The sequence below is a fragment of the Vanacampus margaritifer genome, chromosome 2 (assembly GCF_051991255.1).
Source record: "Vanacampus margaritifer isolate UIUO_Vmar chromosome 2, RoL_Vmar_1.0, whole genome shotgun sequence".
NCBI lineage: Eukaryota > Metazoa > Chordata > Actinopteri > Syngnathiformes > Syngnathidae > Vanacampus > Vanacampus margaritifer.
In genome coordinates this window covers 36344608-36363114 of record NC_135433.1, presented here as the reverse complement: position 1 = coordinate 36363114, position 18507 = coordinate 36344608, and the positions used below count along the sequence as shown (strand labels likewise).

At 40.7% G+C, this 18507-nt stretch overlaps 12 non-coding genes across 12 annotated transcripts; all 12 read left to right on the top strand.

Annotated features, from left to right (window-relative positions):
- Nucleotides 1-135: 135 nt before the first annotated feature.
- trnah-gug (transfer RNA histidin (anticodon GUG)) lies at nucleotides 136-207 on the top strand. The gene has a single exon. It is a non-coding gene; the product is annotated as a tRNA-His (tRNA).
- Nucleotides 208-2157: 1950 nt separating this feature from the next.
- Nucleotides 2158-2229, top strand: trnah-gug (transfer RNA histidin (anticodon GUG)). The gene has a single exon. It is a non-coding gene; the product is annotated as a tRNA-His (tRNA).
- Nucleotides 2230-2344: 115 nt separating this feature from the next.
- Nucleotides 2345-2417, top strand: trnar-acg (transfer RNA arginine (anticodon ACG)). The gene has a single exon. It is a non-coding gene; the product is annotated as a tRNA-Arg (tRNA).
- Nucleotides 2418-5362: 2945 nt separating this feature from the next.
- Nucleotides 5363-5435, top strand: trnar-acg (transfer RNA arginine (anticodon ACG)). The gene has a single exon. It is a non-coding gene; the product is annotated as a tRNA-Arg (tRNA).
- A 467-nt stretch (nucleotides 5436-5902) lies between these two features.
- trnah-gug (transfer RNA histidin (anticodon GUG)) lies at nucleotides 5903-5974 on the top strand. The gene has a single exon. It is a non-coding gene; the product is annotated as a tRNA-His (tRNA).
- A 123-nt stretch (nucleotides 5975-6097) lies between these two features.
- On the top strand, nucleotides 6098-6170 carry trnar-acg (transfer RNA arginine (anticodon ACG)). Its single transcript has one exon. It is a non-coding gene; the product is annotated as a tRNA-Arg (tRNA).
- Nucleotides 6171-7538: 1368 nt separating this feature from the next.
- trnar-acg (transfer RNA arginine (anticodon ACG)) lies at nucleotides 7539-7611 on the top strand. Its single transcript has one exon. It is a non-coding gene; the product is annotated as a tRNA-Arg (tRNA).
- A 2608-nt stretch (nucleotides 7612-10219) lies between these two features.
- Nucleotides 10220-10291, top strand: trnah-gug (transfer RNA histidin (anticodon GUG)). The gene has a single exon. It is a non-coding gene; the product is annotated as a tRNA-His (tRNA).
- A 123-nt stretch (nucleotides 10292-10414) lies between these two features.
- Nucleotides 10415-10487, top strand: trnar-acg (transfer RNA arginine (anticodon ACG)). The gene has a single exon. It is a non-coding gene; the product is annotated as a tRNA-Arg (tRNA).
- Nucleotides 10488-14536: 4049 nt separating this feature from the next.
- On the top strand, nucleotides 14537-14608 carry trnah-gug (transfer RNA histidin (anticodon GUG)). Its single transcript has one exon. It is a non-coding gene; the product is annotated as a tRNA-His (tRNA).
- A 123-nt stretch (nucleotides 14609-14731) lies between these two features.
- On the top strand, nucleotides 14732-14804 carry trnar-acg (transfer RNA arginine (anticodon ACG)). Its single transcript has one exon. It is a non-coding gene; the product is annotated as a tRNA-Arg (tRNA).
- Nucleotides 14805-17416: 2612 nt separating this feature from the next.
- Nucleotides 17417-17488, top strand: trnah-gug (transfer RNA histidin (anticodon GUG)). The gene has a single exon. It is a non-coding gene; the product is annotated as a tRNA-His (tRNA).
- The last annotated feature ends 1019 nt before the right edge of the window (nucleotides 17489-18507 follow it).

Sequence of the window (18507 nt, the reverse complement as noted above, 5' to 3'; positions counted from 1 at the left end):
ATTTTATGCCCAGGACATTCATTTGACATTGTTTCACAGTAGTCCTGGTTCAGCAACTTGAATGTTTCCTAGGGTCGATGGCCGCAAATAAAAGCGATAGGCAATTTTATCCACTAGATGGGCAAAGACTTGTGGGCCGTGATCGTATAGTGGTTAGTACTCTGCGTTGTGGTCGCAGCAACCCCGGTTCAAATCCGGGTCACGGCAAACTCAGCACTCTGCATAAGTTTTTTTTTTTTTTTTTTACTTCTTATTGACATGAAAGCCTTCCCTTTGCGTAACAGTGATAATACACCAATGTAGTTTACAGAAGATCACCTTCCTTTAGGGGGCTAGTGGCTGTTGGAATTTCTAAATCAACATAAACTCAAGTTAGTAATCTGACTCCAATTTGTGACCTTACCCAACTGCCACTCATCCAACAATATGCGCGCTCGTTCTGCAATAGAAAGGTATCAGGAAGCCGGCATTTTCACACACGAGTGGATTTATTCCTAACACACAGATCTAATACAAGCACCTGGGTCTCGGGTCCCTCTCAATACAGCTCTGTACTTCTCTGTTGCCAACAGCAGACGTACTTCACATCCGAGTTGCCCAGCAATGAGTTATACTACACAATATGCAAATGGCACAGCAACAAAGGCATCCTGGCATTATTCTATTGGCTATGTGTATACTGCAGTTAACTTTAGCTTGCTCTCATTGGTCTTTCTTCCCCTGCAGAATCGTTTGCTTGCTCCTCCTGGTTGTAGTTTCCTCACAGTATTTTTCCACCAGCTGCCTCTGTGTTATCACCTCTGGATCCTCTCCGCGACTGGCACCGTTTGTTCTGAAACATTCCATTCTTGCACACCCTTGCCTCCCACATACACAGGATGCAATGAACTACTTCAAGCTCAAACTCTTATGTTCCTTTATGGCGCAATGGATAACGCGTCTGACTACGGATCAGAAGATTCTAGGTTCAACTCCTGGCTAGCTCAACTCTCTTTGTTTATGGTAAGCATGATCTAAAACTGCAATGTTACATGTGTTCACCTGATATTTCTTAGGGAGCGCTAACTGACGCAATATTTTGAAGATGGAAAAGGTATCTTCCAATGTTTTCTCACCTCAAGTATCTATTACTTCTAATTTGCGCAGTGTTTAGTTCCAGGTTTGTTTTAACTTTTCCACTTGATAATCTTACTAAAACAGTGAAAGGTAGATGCAATCTCCAGGCTGCGCTAAAAAAACTTTATTTCCACTGAATTGGTGTCCAACATTTATGAATTGTATCAGTTACAAGGTGCACTGGAAGACAATTCTATGCCCAGGACATTCATTTGACATTGTTTCACAGTAGTCCTGGTTCAGCAACTTGAATGTTTCCTAGGGTCGATGGCCGCCAATAAAAGCGATAGGCAATTTTATACACTAGATGGGCAAAGACTTGTGGGCCGTGATCGTATAGTGGTTAGTACTCTGCGTTGTGATCGCAGCAACCCCGGTTCAAATCCAGGTCACGGCAAACTCTGCACTCTGCATAAGTTTTTTTTTTTTACTTCTTATTGACATGAAAGCCTTCCCTTTGCGTAACAGTGACAATCCGCCACTGTAGCTTACAGAAGATCACCTTCCTTTAAGGGGCTAGTGGCGCAATGGATATAGCGTCTGACTACGGATCAAAAAATTCTAGGTTCAACTCCTGGCTAGCTCAACTCTCTTTGTTTATGGTAAGCCTGATCTAAAACTGCTATGTTACATCTGTTCACCTGATATTTCTTAGGGAGCGCAAACTGATGCAATATTTTGAAGATGGAAAAGGTATCTTCCAATGTTTTCTCACCTCAAGTATCTATTAGTTCTAATTTGCGCAGTGTTTAGTTTCAGGTTTAATTTAACTTTTCCACTTGATAATCTTACTAAAACAGTAAAAGGTAGATGCAATCTCCAGGCTGCGCTAAAAAAACTGCATTTCCACTGAATTGGTGTCCAACATTTATGAATTGTATCAGTTACAAGGCGCACTGGAAGACAATTCTATGCCCAGGACATTCATTTGACATTGTTTCACAGTAGTCCTGGTTCAGCAACTTGAATGTTTCCTAGGGTCGATGGCCGCAAATAAAAGCGATAGGCAATTTTATCCACTAGATGGGCAAAGACTTGTGGGCCGTGATCGTATAGTGGTTAGTACTCTGCGTTGTGGTCGCAGCAACCCCGGTTCAAATCCGGGTCACGGCAAACTCAGCACTCTGCATAAGTTTTTTTTTTTACTTCTTATTGACATGAAAGCCTTCCCTTTGCGTAACAGTGATAATACACCAATGTAGTTTACAGAAGATCACCTTGTTTTAAGGGGTTAGTGGCGCAATGGATAACGTGTCTGACTACGGATCAGAAGATTCTAGGTTCAACTCCTGGCTAGCTCAACTCTCTTTGTTTATGGTAAGCCTGATCTAAAACTGCTATGTTACATCTGTTCACCTGATATTTCTTAGGGAGCGGAAACTGACGCAATATTTTGAAGATGGAAAAGGTATCTTCCAATGTTTTCTCACCTCAAGTATCTATTACTTCTAATTTGCGCAGTGTTTAGTTCCAGGTTTGTTTTAACTTTTCCACTTGATAATCTTACTAAAACAGTGAAAGGTAGATGCAATCTCCAGGCTGCGCTAAAAAAACTGCATTTCCACTGAATTGGTGTCCAACATTTATGAATTGTATCAGTTACAAGGCGCACTGGAAGACAATTTTATGCCCAGGACATTCAATTGACATTGTTTCACAGTAGTCCTGTTTCAGCAGCCTGAATGTTTCCGAGGGTCTATGGCCGCAAATATAAGCGATAGACAATTTTATCCACTAGTTGGGCAAAGACTTGTGGGCCGTGATCGTATAGTGGTTAGTACTCTGCGTTGTGGTCGCAGCAACCCCGGTTCAAATCCAGGTCACGGCAAACTCAGCACTCTGCATAAGTTTTTTTTTTTTTTTACTTCTTATTGACATGAAAGCTTTCCCTTTGCGTAACAGTGACAATCCGCCACGGTAGCTTACAGAAGATCACCTTGCTTTAAGGGACTAGTGGTGCAGTGGATAATGTGTCTGAGTACGGATCAGAAGATTCTAGGTTCAACTCTTGGCTTGCTCAACTCTCTTGGTTTATGGTAAGCCTGATCTAAAACTGCAATGTTACATGTGTTCACCTGATATTTCTTAGGGAGCGCTAACTGACGCAATATTTTGAAGATGGAAAAGGTATCTTCCAATGTTTTCTCACCTCAAGTATCTATTACTTCTAATTTGCGCAGTGTTTAGTTCCAGGTTTGTTTTAACTTTTCCACTTGATAATCTTACTAAAACAGTGAAAGGTAGATGCAATCTCCAGGCTGCGCTAAAAAAACTTTATTTCCACTGAATTGGTGTCCAACATTTATGAATTGTATCAGTTACAAGGTGCACTGGAAGACAATTCTATGCCCAGGACATTCATTTGACATTGTTTCACAGTAGTCCTGGTTCAGCAACTTGAATGTTTCCTAGGGTCGATGGCCGCCAATAAAAGCGATAGGCAATTTTATCCACTAGATGGGCAAAGACTTGTGGGCCGTGATCGTATAGTGGTTAGTACTCTGCGTTGTGGTCGCAGCAACCCCGGTTCAAATCCAGGTCACGGCAAACTCTGCACTCTGCATAAGTTTTTTTTTTTTACTTCTTATTGACATGAAAGCCTTCCCTTTGCGTAACAGTGACAATCCGCCACTGTAGCTTACAGAAGATCACCTTCCTTTAAGGGGCTAGTGGCGCAATGGATATAGCGTCTGACTACGGATCAAAAAATTCTAGGTTCAACTCCTGGCTAGCTCAACTCTCTTTGTTTATGGTAAGCCTGATCTAAAACTGCTATGTTACATCTGTTCACCTGATATTTCTTAGGGAGCGCAAACTGATGCAATATTTTGAAGATGGAAAAGGTATCTTCCAATGTTTTCTCACCTCAAGTATCTATTAGTTCTAATTTGCGCAGTGTTTAGTTTCAGGTTTAATTTAACTTTTCCACTTGATAATCTTACTAAAACAGTAAAAGGTAGATGCAATCTCCAGGCTGCGCTAAAAAAACTGCATTTCCACTGAATTGGTGTCCAACATTTATGAATTGTATCAGTTACAAGGCGCACTGGAAGACAATTTTATGCCCAGGACATTCATTTGACATTGTTTCACAGTAGTCCTGTTTCAGCAGCCTGAATGTTTCCTAGGGTCTATGGCCGCAAATATAAGCGATAGACAATTTTATCCACTAGTTGGGCAAAGCCTTGTGGACCGTGATCGTATAGTGGTTAGAACTCTGCGTTGTGGTCGCAGAAACCCCGGGTCACGGCAAACTCAGCACTCTGCATATGTTTTTTTTTTTTACTGCTAATTGACATGAAAGCCTTCCCTTTGCGTAACAGTGACAATCCGCCACTGTAGCTTACAGAAGATCACCTTGCTTTAATGGACTAGTGGCGCAGTGGATAATGTGTCTGACTACGGATCAGAAGATTCTAGGTTCAACTCCTGGCTAGCTCAACTCTCTTGGTTTATGGTAAGCCTGATCTTTTGTAGTTTCCTCACAGTATTTTTCCACCAGCTGCCTCTGTGTTATCACCTCTGGATCCTCTCCGCGACTGGCACCGTTTGTTCTGAAACATTCCATTCTTGCACACCCTTGCCTCCCACATACACAGGATGCAATGAACTACTTCAAGCTCAAACTCTTATGTTCCTTTATGGCGCAATGGATAACGCGTCTGACTACGGATCAGAAGATTCTAGGTTCAACTCCTGGCTAGCTCAACTCTCTTTGTTTATGGTAAGCATGATCTAAAACTGCTATGTTACATCTGTTCACCTGATATTTCTTAGGGAGCGCAAACTGACGCAATATTTTGAAGATGGAAAAGGTAAATTCCAATATTTTCTCACCTCAAGTATCTATTACTTCTAATTTGTGCAGTGTTTAGTCCAACATTTATGAATTGTATCAGTTACAAGGCGCACTGGAAGACAATTTTATGCCCAGGACATTCATTTGACATTGTTTCACAGTAGTCCTGGTTCAGCAACTTGAATGTTTCCTAGGGTCGATGGCCGCAAATAAAAGCGATAGGCAATTTTATACACTAGATGGGCAAAGCCTTGTGGGCCGTGATCGTATAGTGGTTAGTACTCTGCGTTGTGGTCGCAGCACCCCCAGTTCAAATCCGGGTCACGGCAAACTCAGCACTCTGCATATGTTTTTGTTTTTTTTACTGCTAATTGACATGAAAGCCTTCCCTTTGCGTAACAGTGACAATCCGCCACTGTAGCTTACAGAAGATCACCTTGTTTTAAGGGGTTAGTGGCGCAATGGATAACGCGTCTGACTACGAATCAGAAGATTCTAGGTTCAACTCCTGGCTAGCTCAACTCTCTTTGTTTATGGTAAGCCTGATCTAAAACTGCTATGTTACATCTGTTCACCTGATATTTCTTAGGGAGCGGAAACTGACGCAATATTTTGAAGATGGAAAAGGTATCTTCCAATGTTTTCTCACCTCAAGTATCTATTACTTCTAATTTGCGCAGTGTTTAGTTCCAGGTTTGTTTTAACTTTTCCACTTGATAATCTTACTAAAACAGTGAAAGGTAGATGCAATCTCCAGGCTGCGCTAAAAAAACTGAATTTCCACTGAATTGGTGTCCAACATTTATGAATTGTATCAGTTACAAGGCGCACTGGAAGACAATTTTATGCCCAGGACATTCATTTGACATTGTTTTTGACATTGTTTCACAGTAGTCCTGGTTCAGCAACTTGAATGTTTCCTAGGGTCGATTGCCGTAAATAAAAGCGATAGGCAATTTTATCCACTAGATGGGCAAAGACTTGTGGGCCGTGATCGTATAGTGGTTAGTACTCTGCGTTGTGGTCGCAGCAACCCCGGTTCAAATCCGGGTCACGGCAAACTCAACACTCTGCATAAGTTCTTATTTTTATTTTTTTACTTCTTATTGACATGAAAGCCTTCCCGTTGCGTAACAGTGATAATCCACCAATGTAGTTTACAGAAGATCACCTTGTTTTAAGGGGTTAGTGGCGCAATGGATAACGCGTCTGACTACGGATCAGAAGATTCTAGGTTCAACTCCTGGCTAGCTCAACTCTCTTTGTTTATGGTAAGCCTGATCTAAAACTGCTATGTTACATCTGTTCACCTGATATTTCTTAGGGAGCGCAAACTGACGCAATATTTTGAAGATGGAAAAGGTATCTTCCAATGTTTTCTCACCTCAAGTATCTATTACTTCTAATTTGCGCAGTGTTTAGTTCCAGGTTTGTTTTCACTTTTCCACTTGATAATCTTACTAAAACAGTGAAAGGTAGATGCAATCTCCAGGCTGCGCTAAAAAAACTGCATTTCCACTGAATTGGTGTCCAACATTTATGAATTGTATCAGTTACAAGGCGCACTGGAAGACAATTTTATGCCCAGGACATTCATTTGACATTGTTTCACAGTAGTCCTGGTTCAGCAACTTGAATGTTTCCTAGGGTCGATGGCCGCAAATAAAAGCGATAGGCAATTTTATCCACTAGATGGGCAAAGACTTGTGGGCCGTGATCGTGTAGTGGTTAGTACTCTGCGTTGTGGTCACAGCAACCCCGGTTCAAATACGGATCACGGCAAACTCAACACTCTGCATAAGTTTTTTATTTTTTTTATTTTTTACTTCTTATTGACATGAAAGCCTTCCCGTTGCGTAACAGTGATAATCCGCCACTGTAGTTTACAAAAGATAGCTTCCTTTAAGGGGCTAGTGGCGCAATGGATAATGCGTCTGACTACAGATCAGAAGATTCTAGGTTCAACTACTGGCTAGCTCAACTCTCTTTGTTTATGGTAAGCCTGATCTAAAACTGCTATGTTACATCTGTTCACCTGATATTTCTTAGGGAGCGCAAACTGACGCAATATTTTGAAGATGGAAAAGGTATCTTCCAATGTTTTCTCACCTCAAGTATCTATTAGTTCTAATTTGCGCAGTGTTTAGTTTCAGGTTTAATTTAACTTTTCCACTTGATAATCTTACTAAAACAGTAAAAGGTAGATGCAATCTCCAGGCTGCGCTAAAAAAACTGCATTTCCACTGAATTGGTGTCCAACATTTATGAATTGTATCAGTTACAAGGCGCACTGGAAGACAATTTTATGCCCAGGACATTCATTTGACATTGTTTCACAGTAGTCCTGGTTCAGCAGCCTGAATGTTTCCTAGGGTCTATGGCCACAAATATAAGCGATGGAAAATTTTATCCACTAGTTGGACAAAGCCTTGTGGGCCGTGATCGTATAGTGGTTAGTACTCTGCGTTGTGGTCACAGCAATCCCGGTTCAAATCCGGGTCACGGCAAACTCAGCACTCTGCATATGTTTTTTTTTTTTACTTCTTATTGACATGAAAGCCTTCCCTTTGCGTAACAGTGATAATACACCAATGTAGTTTACAGAAGATCACCTTGTTTTAAGGGGTTAGTGGCGCAATGGATAACGCGTCTGACTACGGATTAGAAGATTCTAGGTTCAACTCCTGGCTAGCTCAACTCTCTTTGTTTATGGTAAGCCTGATCTAAAACTGCTATGTTACATCTGTTCACCTGATATTTCTTAGGGAGCGGAAACTGACGCAATATTTTGAAGATGGAAAAGGTATCTTCCAATGTTTTCTCACCTCAAGTATCTATTACTTCTAATTTGCGCAGTGTTTAGTTCCAGGTTTGTTTTAACTTTTCCACTTGATAATCTTACTAAAACAGTGAAAGGTAGATGCAATCTCCAGGCTGCGCTAAAAAAACTGCATTTCCACTGAATTGGTGTCCAACATTTATGAATTGTATCAGTTACAAGGCGCACTGGAAGACAATTTTATGCCCAGGACATTCAATTGACATTGTTTCACAGTAGTCCTGTTTCAGCAGCCTGAATGTTTCCGAGGGTCTATGGCCGCAAATATAAGCGATAGACAATTTTATCCACTAGTTGGGCAAAGCCTTGTGGACCGTGATCGTATAGTGGTTAGTACTCTGCGTTGTGGTCGCAGCAACCCCGGTTCAAATCCAGGTCACGGCAAACTCAGCACTCTGCATAAGTTTTTTTTTTTTTTTACTTCTTATTGACATGAAAGCCTTCCCTTTGCGTAACAGTGACAATCCGCCACGGTAGCTTACAGAAGATCACCTTGCTTTAAGGGACTAGTGGTGCAGTGGATAATGTGTCTGAGTACGGATCAGAAGATTCTAGGTTCAACTCTTGGCTTGCTCAACTCTCTTGGTTTATGGTAAGCCTGATCTAAAACTGCAATGTTACATGTGTTCACCTGATATTTCTTAGGGAGCGCTAACTGACGCAATATTTTGAAGATGGAAAAGGTATCTTCCAATGTTTTCTCACCTCAAGTATCTATTACTTCTAATTTGCGCAGTGTTTAGTTCCAGGTTTGTTTTAACTTTTCCACTTGATAATCTTACTAAAACAGTGAAAGGTAGATGCAATCTCCAGGCTGCGCTAAAAAAACTTTATTTCCACTGAATTGGTGTCCAACATTTATGAATTGTATCAGTTACAAGGTGCACTGGAAGACAATTCTATGCCCAGGACATTCATTTGACATTGTTTCACAGTAGTCCTGGTTCAGCAACTTGAATGTTTCCTAGGGTCGATGGCCGCCAATAAAAGCGATAGGCAATTTTATCCACTAGATGGGCAAAGACTTGTGGGCCGTGATCGTATAGTGGTTAGTACTCTGCGTTGTGGTCGCAGCAACCCCGGTTCAAATCCAGGTCACGGCAAACTCAGCACTCTGCATAAGTTTTTTTTTTTTACTTCTTATTGACATGAAAGCCTTCCCTTTGCGTAACAGTGACAATCCGCCACTGTAGCTTACAGAAGATCACCTTCCTTTAAGGGGCTAGTGGCGCAATGGATAAAGCGTCTGACTACGGATCAAAAAATTCTAGGTTCAACTCCTGGCTAGCTCAACTCTCTTTGTTTATGGTAAGCCTGATCTAAAACTGCTATGTTACATCTGTTCACCTGATATTTCTTAGGGAGCGCAAACTGACGCAATATTTTGAAGATGGAAAAGGTATCTTCCAATGTTTTCTCACCTCAAGTATCTATTAGTTCTAATTTGCGCAGTGTTTAGTTTCAGGTTTAATTTAACTTTTCCACTTGATAATCTTACTAAAACAGTAAAAGGTAGATGCAATCTCCAGGCTGCGCTAAAAAAACTGCATTTCCACTGAATTGGTGTCCAACATTTATGAATTGTATCAGTTACAAGGCGCACTGGAAGACAATTTTATGCCCAGGACATTCATTTGACATTGTTTCACAGTAGTCCTGTTTCAGCAGCCTGAATGTTTCCTAGGGTCTATGGCCGCAAATATAAGCGATAGACAATTTTATCCACTAGTTGGGCAAAGCCTTGTGGACCGTGATCGTATAGTGGTTAGAACTCTGCGTTGTGGTCGCAGCAACCCCGGGTCACGGCAAACTCAGCACTCTGCATATGTTTTTTTTTTTTTACTGCTAATTGACATGAAAGCCTTCCCTTTGCGTAACAGTGACAATCCGCCACTGTAGCTTACAGAAGATCACCTTGCTTTAATGGACTAGTGGCGCAGTGGATAATGTGTCTGACTACGGATCAGAAGATTCTAGGTTCAACTCCTGGCTAGCTCAACTCTCTTGGTTTATGGTAAGCCTGATCTAAAACTGCAATGTTACATGTGTTCACCTGATATTTCTTAGGGAGTGCAAACTGATGCAATATTTTGAAGATGGAAAAGGTATCTTCCAATGTTTTCTCACCTCAAGTATCTATTAGTTCTAATTTGCGCAGTGTTTAGTTCCAGGTTTGTTTTAACTTTTCCACTTGATAATCTTACTAAAACAGTGAAAGGTAGATGCAATCTCCAGGCTGCGCTAAAAAAACTGAATTTCCACTGAATTGGTGTCCAACATTTATGAATTGTATCAGTTACAAGGCGCACTGGAAGACAATTTTATGCCCAGGACATTCATTTGACATTGTTTTTGACATTGTTTCACAGTAGTCCTGGTTCAGCAACTTGAATGTTTCCTAGGGTCGATGGCCGTAAATAAAAGCGATAGGCAATTTTATCCACTAGATGGGCAAAGACTTGTGGGCCGTGATCGTATAGTGGTTAGTACTCTGCGTTGTGGTCGCAGCAACCCCGGTTCAAATCCGGGTCACGGCAAACTCAACACTCTGCATAAGTTCTTATTTTTATTTTTTTACTTCTTATTGACATGAAAGCCTTCCCGTTGCGTAACAGTGATAATCCACCAATGTAGTTTACAGAAGATCACCTTGTTTTAAGGGGTTAGTGGCGCAATGGATAACGCGTCTGACTACGGATCAGAAGATTCTAGGTTCAACTCCTGGCTAGCTCAACTCTCTTTGTTTATGGTAAGCCTGATCTAAAACTTCTATGTTACATCTGTTCACCTGATATTTCTTAGGGAGCGCAAACTGACGCAATATTTTGAAGATGGAAAAGGTATCTTCCAATGTTTTCTCACCTCAAGTATCTATTACTTCTAATTTGCGCAGTGTTTAGTTCCAGGTTTGTTTTCACTTTTCCACTTGATAATCTTACTAAAACAGTGAAAGGTAGATGCAATCTCCAGGCTGCGCTAAAAAAACTGCATTTCCACTGAATTGGTGTCCAACATTTATGAATTGTATCAGTTACAAGGCGCACTGGAAGACAATTTTATGCCCAGGACATTCATTTGACATTGTTTCACAGTAGTCCTGGTTCAGCAACTTGAATGTTTCCTAGGGTCGATGGCCGCAAATAAAAGCGATAGGCAATTTTATCCACTAGATGGGCAAAGACTTGTGGGCCGTGATCGTGTAGTGGTTAGTACTCTGCGTTGTGGTCGCAGCAACCCCGGTTCAAATACGGATCACGGCAAACTCAACACTCTGCATAAGTTTTTTATTTTTTTTATTTTTTACTTCTTATTGACATGAAAGCCTTCCCGTTGCGTATCAGTGATAATCCGCCACTGTAGTTTACAAAAGATAGCTTCCTTTAAGGGGCTAGTGGCGCAATGGATAATGCGTCTGACTACAGATCAGAAGATTCTAGGTTCAACTACTGGCTAGCTCAACTCTCTTTGTTTATGGTAAGCCTGATCTAAAACTGCTATGTTACATCTGTTCACCTGATATTTCTTAGGGAGCGCAAACTGACGCAATATTTTGAAGATGGAAAAGGTATCTTCCAATGTTTTCTCACCTCAAGTATCTATTAGTTCTAATTTGCGCAGTGTTTAGTTTCAGGTTTAATTTAACTTTTCCACTTGATAATCTTACTAAAACAGTAAAAGGTAGATGCAATCTCCAGGCTGCGCTAAAAAAACTGCATTTCCACTGAATTGGTGTCCAACATTTATGAATTGTATCAGTTACAAGGCGCACTGGAAGACAATTTTATGCCCAGGACATTCATTTGACATTGTTTCACAGTAGTCCTGGTTCAGCAGCCTGAATGTTTCCTAGGGTCTATGGCCACAAATATAAGCGATGGAAAATTTTATCCACTAATTGGACAAAGCCTTGTGGGCCGTGATCGTATAGTGGTTAGTACTCTGCGTTGTGGTCACAGCAATCCCGGTTCAAATCCGGGTCACGGCAAACTCAGCACTCTGCATATGTTTGTTTTTTTTACTGCTAATTGACATGAAAGCCTTCCTTTTGCGTAACAGTGACAATCCGCCACTGTAGCTTACAGAAGATCACCTTGCTTTAAGGGCCTAGTGGCGCAGTGGATAATGTGTCTGACTACGGATCAGAAGATTCTAGGTTCAACTCCTGGCTAGCTCAACTCTCTTGGTTTATGGTAAGTCTGATCTATAACTGCAATGTTACATGTGTTCACTTGATATTTCTTAGGGAGCGCAAACTGATGCAATATTTTGAAGATGGAAAAGGTATCTTCCAATGTTTTCTCACCTCAAGTATCTATTAGTTCTAATTTGCGCAGTGTTTAGTTTCAGGTTTAATTTAACTTTTCCACTTGATAATCTTACTAAAACAGTAAAAGGTAGATGCAATCTCCAGGCTGCGCTAAAAAAACTGCATTTCCACTGAATTGGTGTCCAACATTTATGAATTGTATCAGTTACAAGGCGCACTGGAAGACAATTTTATGCCCAGGACATTCAATTGACATTGTTTCACAGTAGTCCTGTTTCAGCAGCCTGAATGTTTCCGAGGGTCTATGGCCGCAAATATAAGCGATAGACAATTTTATCCACTAGTTGGGCAAAGCCTTGTGGGCAGTGATCGTATAGTGGTTAGTACTCTGCGTTGTGGTCGCAGCAACCCCGGTTCAAATCCAGGTCACGGCAAACTCAGCACTCTGCATAAGTTTTTTTTTTTTTTTACTTCTTATTGACATGAAAGCCTTCCCTTTGCGTAACAGTGACAATCCGCCACGGTAGCTTACAGAAGATCACCTTGCTTTAAGGGACTAGTGGTGCAGTGGATAATGTGTCTGAGTACGGATCAGAAGATTCTAGGTTCAACTCTTGGCTTGCTCAACTCTCTTGGTTTATGGTAAGCCTGATCTAAAACTGCAATGTTACATGTGTTCACCTGATATTTCTTAGGGAGCGCTAACTGACGCAATATTTTGAAGATGGAAAAGGTATCTTCCAATGTTTTCTCACCTCAAGTATCTATTACTTCTAATTTGCGCAGTGTTTAGTTCCAGGTTTGTTTTAACTTTTCCACTTGATAATCTTACTAAAACAGTGAAAGGTAGATGCAATCTCCAGGCTGCGCTAAAAAAACTTTATTTCCACTGAATTGGTGTCCAACATTTATGAATTGTATCAGTTACAAGGTGCACTGGAAGACAATTCTATGCCCAGGACATTCATTTGACATTGTTTCACAGTAGTCCTGGTTCAGCAACTTGAATGTTTCCTAGGGTCGATGGCCGCCAATAAAAGCGATAGGCAATTTTATCCACTAGATGGGCAAAGACTTGTGGGCCGTGATCGTATAGTGGTTAGTACTCTGCGTTGTGGTCGCAGCAACCCCGGTTCAAATCCAGGTCACGGCAAACTCAGCACTCTGCATAAGTTTTTTTTTTTTACTTCTTATTGACATGAAAGCCTTCCCTTTGCGTAACAGTGACAATCCGCCACTGTAGCTTACAGAAGATCACCTTCCTTTAAGGGGCTAGTGGCGCAATGGATAAAGCGTCTGACTACGGATCAAAAAATTCTAGGTTCAACTCCTGGCTAGCTCAACTCTCTTTGTTTATGGTAAGCCTGATCTAAAACTGCTATGTTACATCTGTTCACCTGATATTTCTTAGGGAGCGCAAACTGACGCAATATTTTGAAGATGGAAAAGGTATCTTCCAATGTTTTCTCACCTCAAGTATCTATTAGTTCTAATTTGCGCAGTGTTTAGTTTCAGGTTTAATTTAACTTTTCCACTTGATAATCTTACTAAAACAGTAAAAGGTAGATGCAATCTCCAGGCTGCGCTAAAAAAACTGCATTTCCACTGAATTGGTGTCCAACATTTATGAATTGTATCAGTTACAAGGCGCACTGGAAGACAATTTTATGCCCAGGACATTCATTTGACATTGTTTCACAGTAGTCCTGTTTCAGCAGCCTGAATGTTTCCTAGGGTCTATGGCCGCAAATATAAGCGATAGACAATTTTATCCACTAGTTGGGCAAAGCCTTGTGGACCGTGATCGTATAGTGGTTAGAACTCTGCGTTGTGGTCGCAGCAACCCCGGGTCACGGCAAACTCAGCACTCTGCATATGTTTTTTTTTTTTTACTGCTAATTGACATGAAAGCCTTCCCTTTGCGTAACAGTGACAATCCGCCACTGTAGCTTACAGAAGATCACCTTGCTTTAATGGACTAGTGGCGCAGTGGATAATGTGTCTGACTACGGATCAGAAGATTCTAGGTTCAACTCCTGGCTAGCTCAACTCTCTTGGTTTATGGTAAGCCTGATCTAAAACTGCAATGTTACATGTGTTCACCTGATATTTCTTAGGGAGTGCAAACTGATGCAATATTTTGAAGATGGAAAAGGTATCTTCCAATGTTTTCTCACCTCAAGTATCTATTAGTTCTAATTTGCGCAGTGTTTAGTTCCAGGTTTGTTTTAACTTTTCCACTTGATAATCTTACTAAAACAGTGAAAGGTAGATGCAATCTCCAGGCTGCGCTAAAAAAACTGAATTTCCACTGAATTGGTGTCCAACATTTATGAATTGTATCAGTTACAAGGCGCACTGGAAGACAATTTTATGCCCAGGACATTCATTTGACATTGTTTTTGACATTGTTTCACAGTAGTCCTGGTTCAGCAACTTGAATGTTTCCTAGGGTCGATGGCCGTAAATAAAAGCGATAGGCAATTTTATCCACTAGATGGGCAAAGACTTGTGGGCCGTGATCGTATAGTGGTTAGTACTCTGCGTTGTGGTCGCAGCAACCCCGGTTCAAATCCGGGTCACGGCAAACTCAACACTCTGCATAAGTTCTTATTTTTATTTTTTTACTTCTTATTGACATGAAAGCCTTCCCGTTGCGTAACAGTGATAATCCACCAATGTAGTTTACAGAAGATCACCTTGTTTTAAGGGGTTAGTGGCGCAATGGATAACGCGTCTGACTACGGATCAGAAGATTCTAGGTTCAACTCCTGGCTAGCTCAACTCTCTTTGTTTATGGTAAGCCTGATCTAAAACTGCTATGTTACATCTGTTCACCTGATATTTCTTAGGGAGCGCAAACTGACGCAATATTTTGAAGATGGAAAAGGTATCTTCCAATGTTTTCTCACCTCAAGTATCTATTACTTCTAATTTGCGCAGTGTTTAGTTCCAGGTTTGTTTTCACTTTTCCACTTGATAATCTTACTAAAACAGTGAAAGGTAGATGCAATCTCCAGGCTGCGCTAAAAAAACTGCATTTCCACTGAATTGGTGTCCAACATTTATGAATTGTATCAGTTACAAGGCGCACTGGAAGACAATTTTATGCCCAGGACATTCATTTGACATTGTTTCACAGTAGTCCTGGTTCAGCAACTTGAATGTTTCCTAGGGTCGATGGCCGCAAATAAAAGCGATAGGCAATTTTATCCACTAGATGGGCAAAGACTTGTGGGCCGTGATCGTGTAGTGGTTAGTACTCTGCGTTGTGGTCGCAGCAACCCCGGTTCAAATACGGATCACGGCAAACTCAACACTCTGCATAAGTTTTTTATTTTTTTTATTTTTTACTTCTTATTGACATGAAAGCCTTCCCGTTGCGTAACAGTGATAATCCGCCACTGTAGTTTACAAAAGATAGCTTCCTTTAAGGGGCTAGTGGCGCAATGGATAATGCGTCTGACTACAGATCAGAAGATTCTAGGTTCAACTACTGGCTAGCTCAACTCTCTTTGTTTATGGTAAGCCTGATCTAAAACTGCTATGTTACATCTGTTCACCTGATATTTCTTAGGGAGCGCAAACTGACGCAATATTTTGAAGATGGAAAAGGTATCTTCCAATGTTTTCTCACCTCAAGTATCTATTAGTTCTAATTTGCGCAGTGTTTAGTTTCAGGTTTAATTTAACTTTTCCACTTGATAATCTTACTAAAACAGTAAAAGGTAGATGCAATCTCCAGGCTGCGCTAAAAAAACTGCATTTCCACTGAATTGGTGTCCAACATTTATGAATTGTATCAGTTACAAGGCGCACTGGAAGACAATTTTATGCCCAGGACATTCATTTGACATTGTTTCACAGTAGTCCTGGTTCAGCAGCCTGAATGTTTCCTAGGGTCTATGGCCACAAATATAAGCGATGGAAAATTTTATCCACTAGTTGGACAAAGCCTTGTGGGCCGTGATCGTATAGTGGTTAGTACTCTCCGTTGTGGTCACAGCAATCCCGGTTCAAATCCGGGTCACGGCAAACTCAGCACTCTGCATATGTTTGTTTTTTTTACTGCTAATTGACATGAAAGCCTTCCTTTTGCGTGACAGTGACAATCCGCCACTGTAGCTTACAGAAGATCACCTTGCTTTAAGGGCCTAGTGGCGCAGTGGATAATGTGTCTGACTACGGATCAGAAGATTCTAGGTTCAACTCCTGGCTAGCTCAACTCTCTTGGTTTATGGTAAGTCTGATCTATAACTGCAATGTTACATGTGTTCACTTGATATTTCTTAGGGAGCGCAAACTGATGCAATATTTTGAAGATGGAAAAGGTATCTTCCAATGTTTTCTCACCTCAAGTATCTATTAGTTCTAATTTGCGCAGTGTTTAGTTTCAGGTTTAATTTAACTTTTCCACTTGATAATCTTACTAAAACAGTAAAAGGTAGATGCAATCTCCAGGCTGCGCTAAAAAAACTGCATTTCCACTGAATTGGTGTCCAACATTTATGAATTGTATCAGTTACAAGGCGCACTGGAAGACAATTTTATGCCCAGGACATTCATTTGACATTGTTTCACAGTAGTCCTGTTTCAGCAGCCTGAATGTTTCCTAGGGTCTATGGCCGCAAATATAAGCGATAGACAATTTTATCCACTAGATGGGCAAAGACTTGTGGGCCGTGATCGTATAGTGGTTAGTACTCTGCGTTGTGGTCGCAGCAACCCCGGTTCAAATCTGGGTCACGGCAAACTCAGCACTCTGCATAAGTTTTTTTTTTTTACTTCTTATTGACATGAAAGCCTTCCCTTTGCGTAACAGTGACAATCCGCCACTGTAGCTTACAGAAGATCACCTTCCTTTAAGGGGCTAGTGGCGCAATGGATAACGCGTCTGACTACGGATCAGAAGATTCTCGGTTCAACTCCTGGCTAGCTCAACTCTCTTTGTTTATGGTAAGCCTGATCTAAAACTGCTATGTTACATCTGTTCACCTGATATTTCTTAGGGAGCGCAAACTGACGCAATATTTTGAAGATGGAAAAGGTATCTTCTAATAATTTCTCACCTCAAGTATCTATTACTTCTAATTTGCGCAGTGTTTAGTTCCAGGTTTGTTTTCACTTTTCCACTTGATAATCTTACTAAAACAGTGAAAGGTAGATGCAATCTCCAGGCTGCGCTAAAAAAACTGCATTTCCACTGAATTGGTGTCCAACATTTATGAATTGTATCAGTTACAAGGCGCAATGGAAGACAATTTTATGCCCAGGACATTCATTTGATATTGTTTCACAGTTGTCCTGGTTCAGCAGCCTGAATGTTTCCTAGGGTCGATGGCCGTAAATAAAAGCGATAGACAATTTTATCCACTAGATGGGCAAAGACTTGTAGGCCGTGATCGTATAGTGGTTAGTACTCTGCGTTGTGGTCGCAGCAACCCTGGTTCAAATCCGGGTCACGGCAAACTCAACAGTCTGCATGTTTGTTTGTTTTTTACTGCTAATTGACATGAAAGCCTTCCCTTTGCGTAACAGTGATAATCCGCCACTGTAGTTTACAGAAGATCGGATCACGCCCGATCCAAGGATTGGTTGACACAAATAAAGCAAAGTGCGCATTCACGTCCATTTTGGTATGTCAAGGAAGCTGAAACATACTCAGCATAACATGCTAAGCTTAACTTCAAATTAAATTTTACCAAATACAGTAATACATTGACAGGAAAGCAAATAGCCTTAGTACATTTTTACTTTGAAGTTCAGTTTTTTTTATCATTGTTTATTGACATTGTAGTTGCGAGTTCGCGACTAACATCAACACACTACCGAACTCATGTTCAATTGATAATTTAGGGCGCTAAGAAACTGGCAATTAATTATGACGTCATTGTATGATACAGCACAAGTCTCAGACGTAAGTGCTTAGCGGCTACCTGTTTTACAAAATAAATGAAGACACTAAGTCTTATACGGCTATATCAGACATTTTGAATAGTTTTTTTTATTTATGGAAAAAGCACTTTACAAAATAAATGAAGACAAAGTACCATTTATCTTATATTTATATTATATATTTATCTTATTTTATTTTGCACCACTACATCATGCACATTCTCGTATCGTTCCATTCATGCTAAATGTTGCCTTATTTTCCTCTGTGATGATAGCCTTTTGTAGTTACAGCATGCTAGCGGATAAGGCGACTAAACATAGCTAATTGGTTATGACAATTCCAGCTGACCAGCGCTTACTATTCTGTCGTTCATTGACATGCAAAATGTGCATGGCATCCAGTGACATTCAAGAGTGAAAATTGTTCTCTAATTCAGACTCCTATAGGCACTGCTTCAATTCATGGAAACATATCATTCTCCTTTGACATACAGTACTTTAGTATACTTATGTTCTGTCTCAAATGGGTGCCAGTGCCTTTTCCTTTTCTCCGGTTTCAAGAAAATAATAACTGGACTATCTTACTACAGT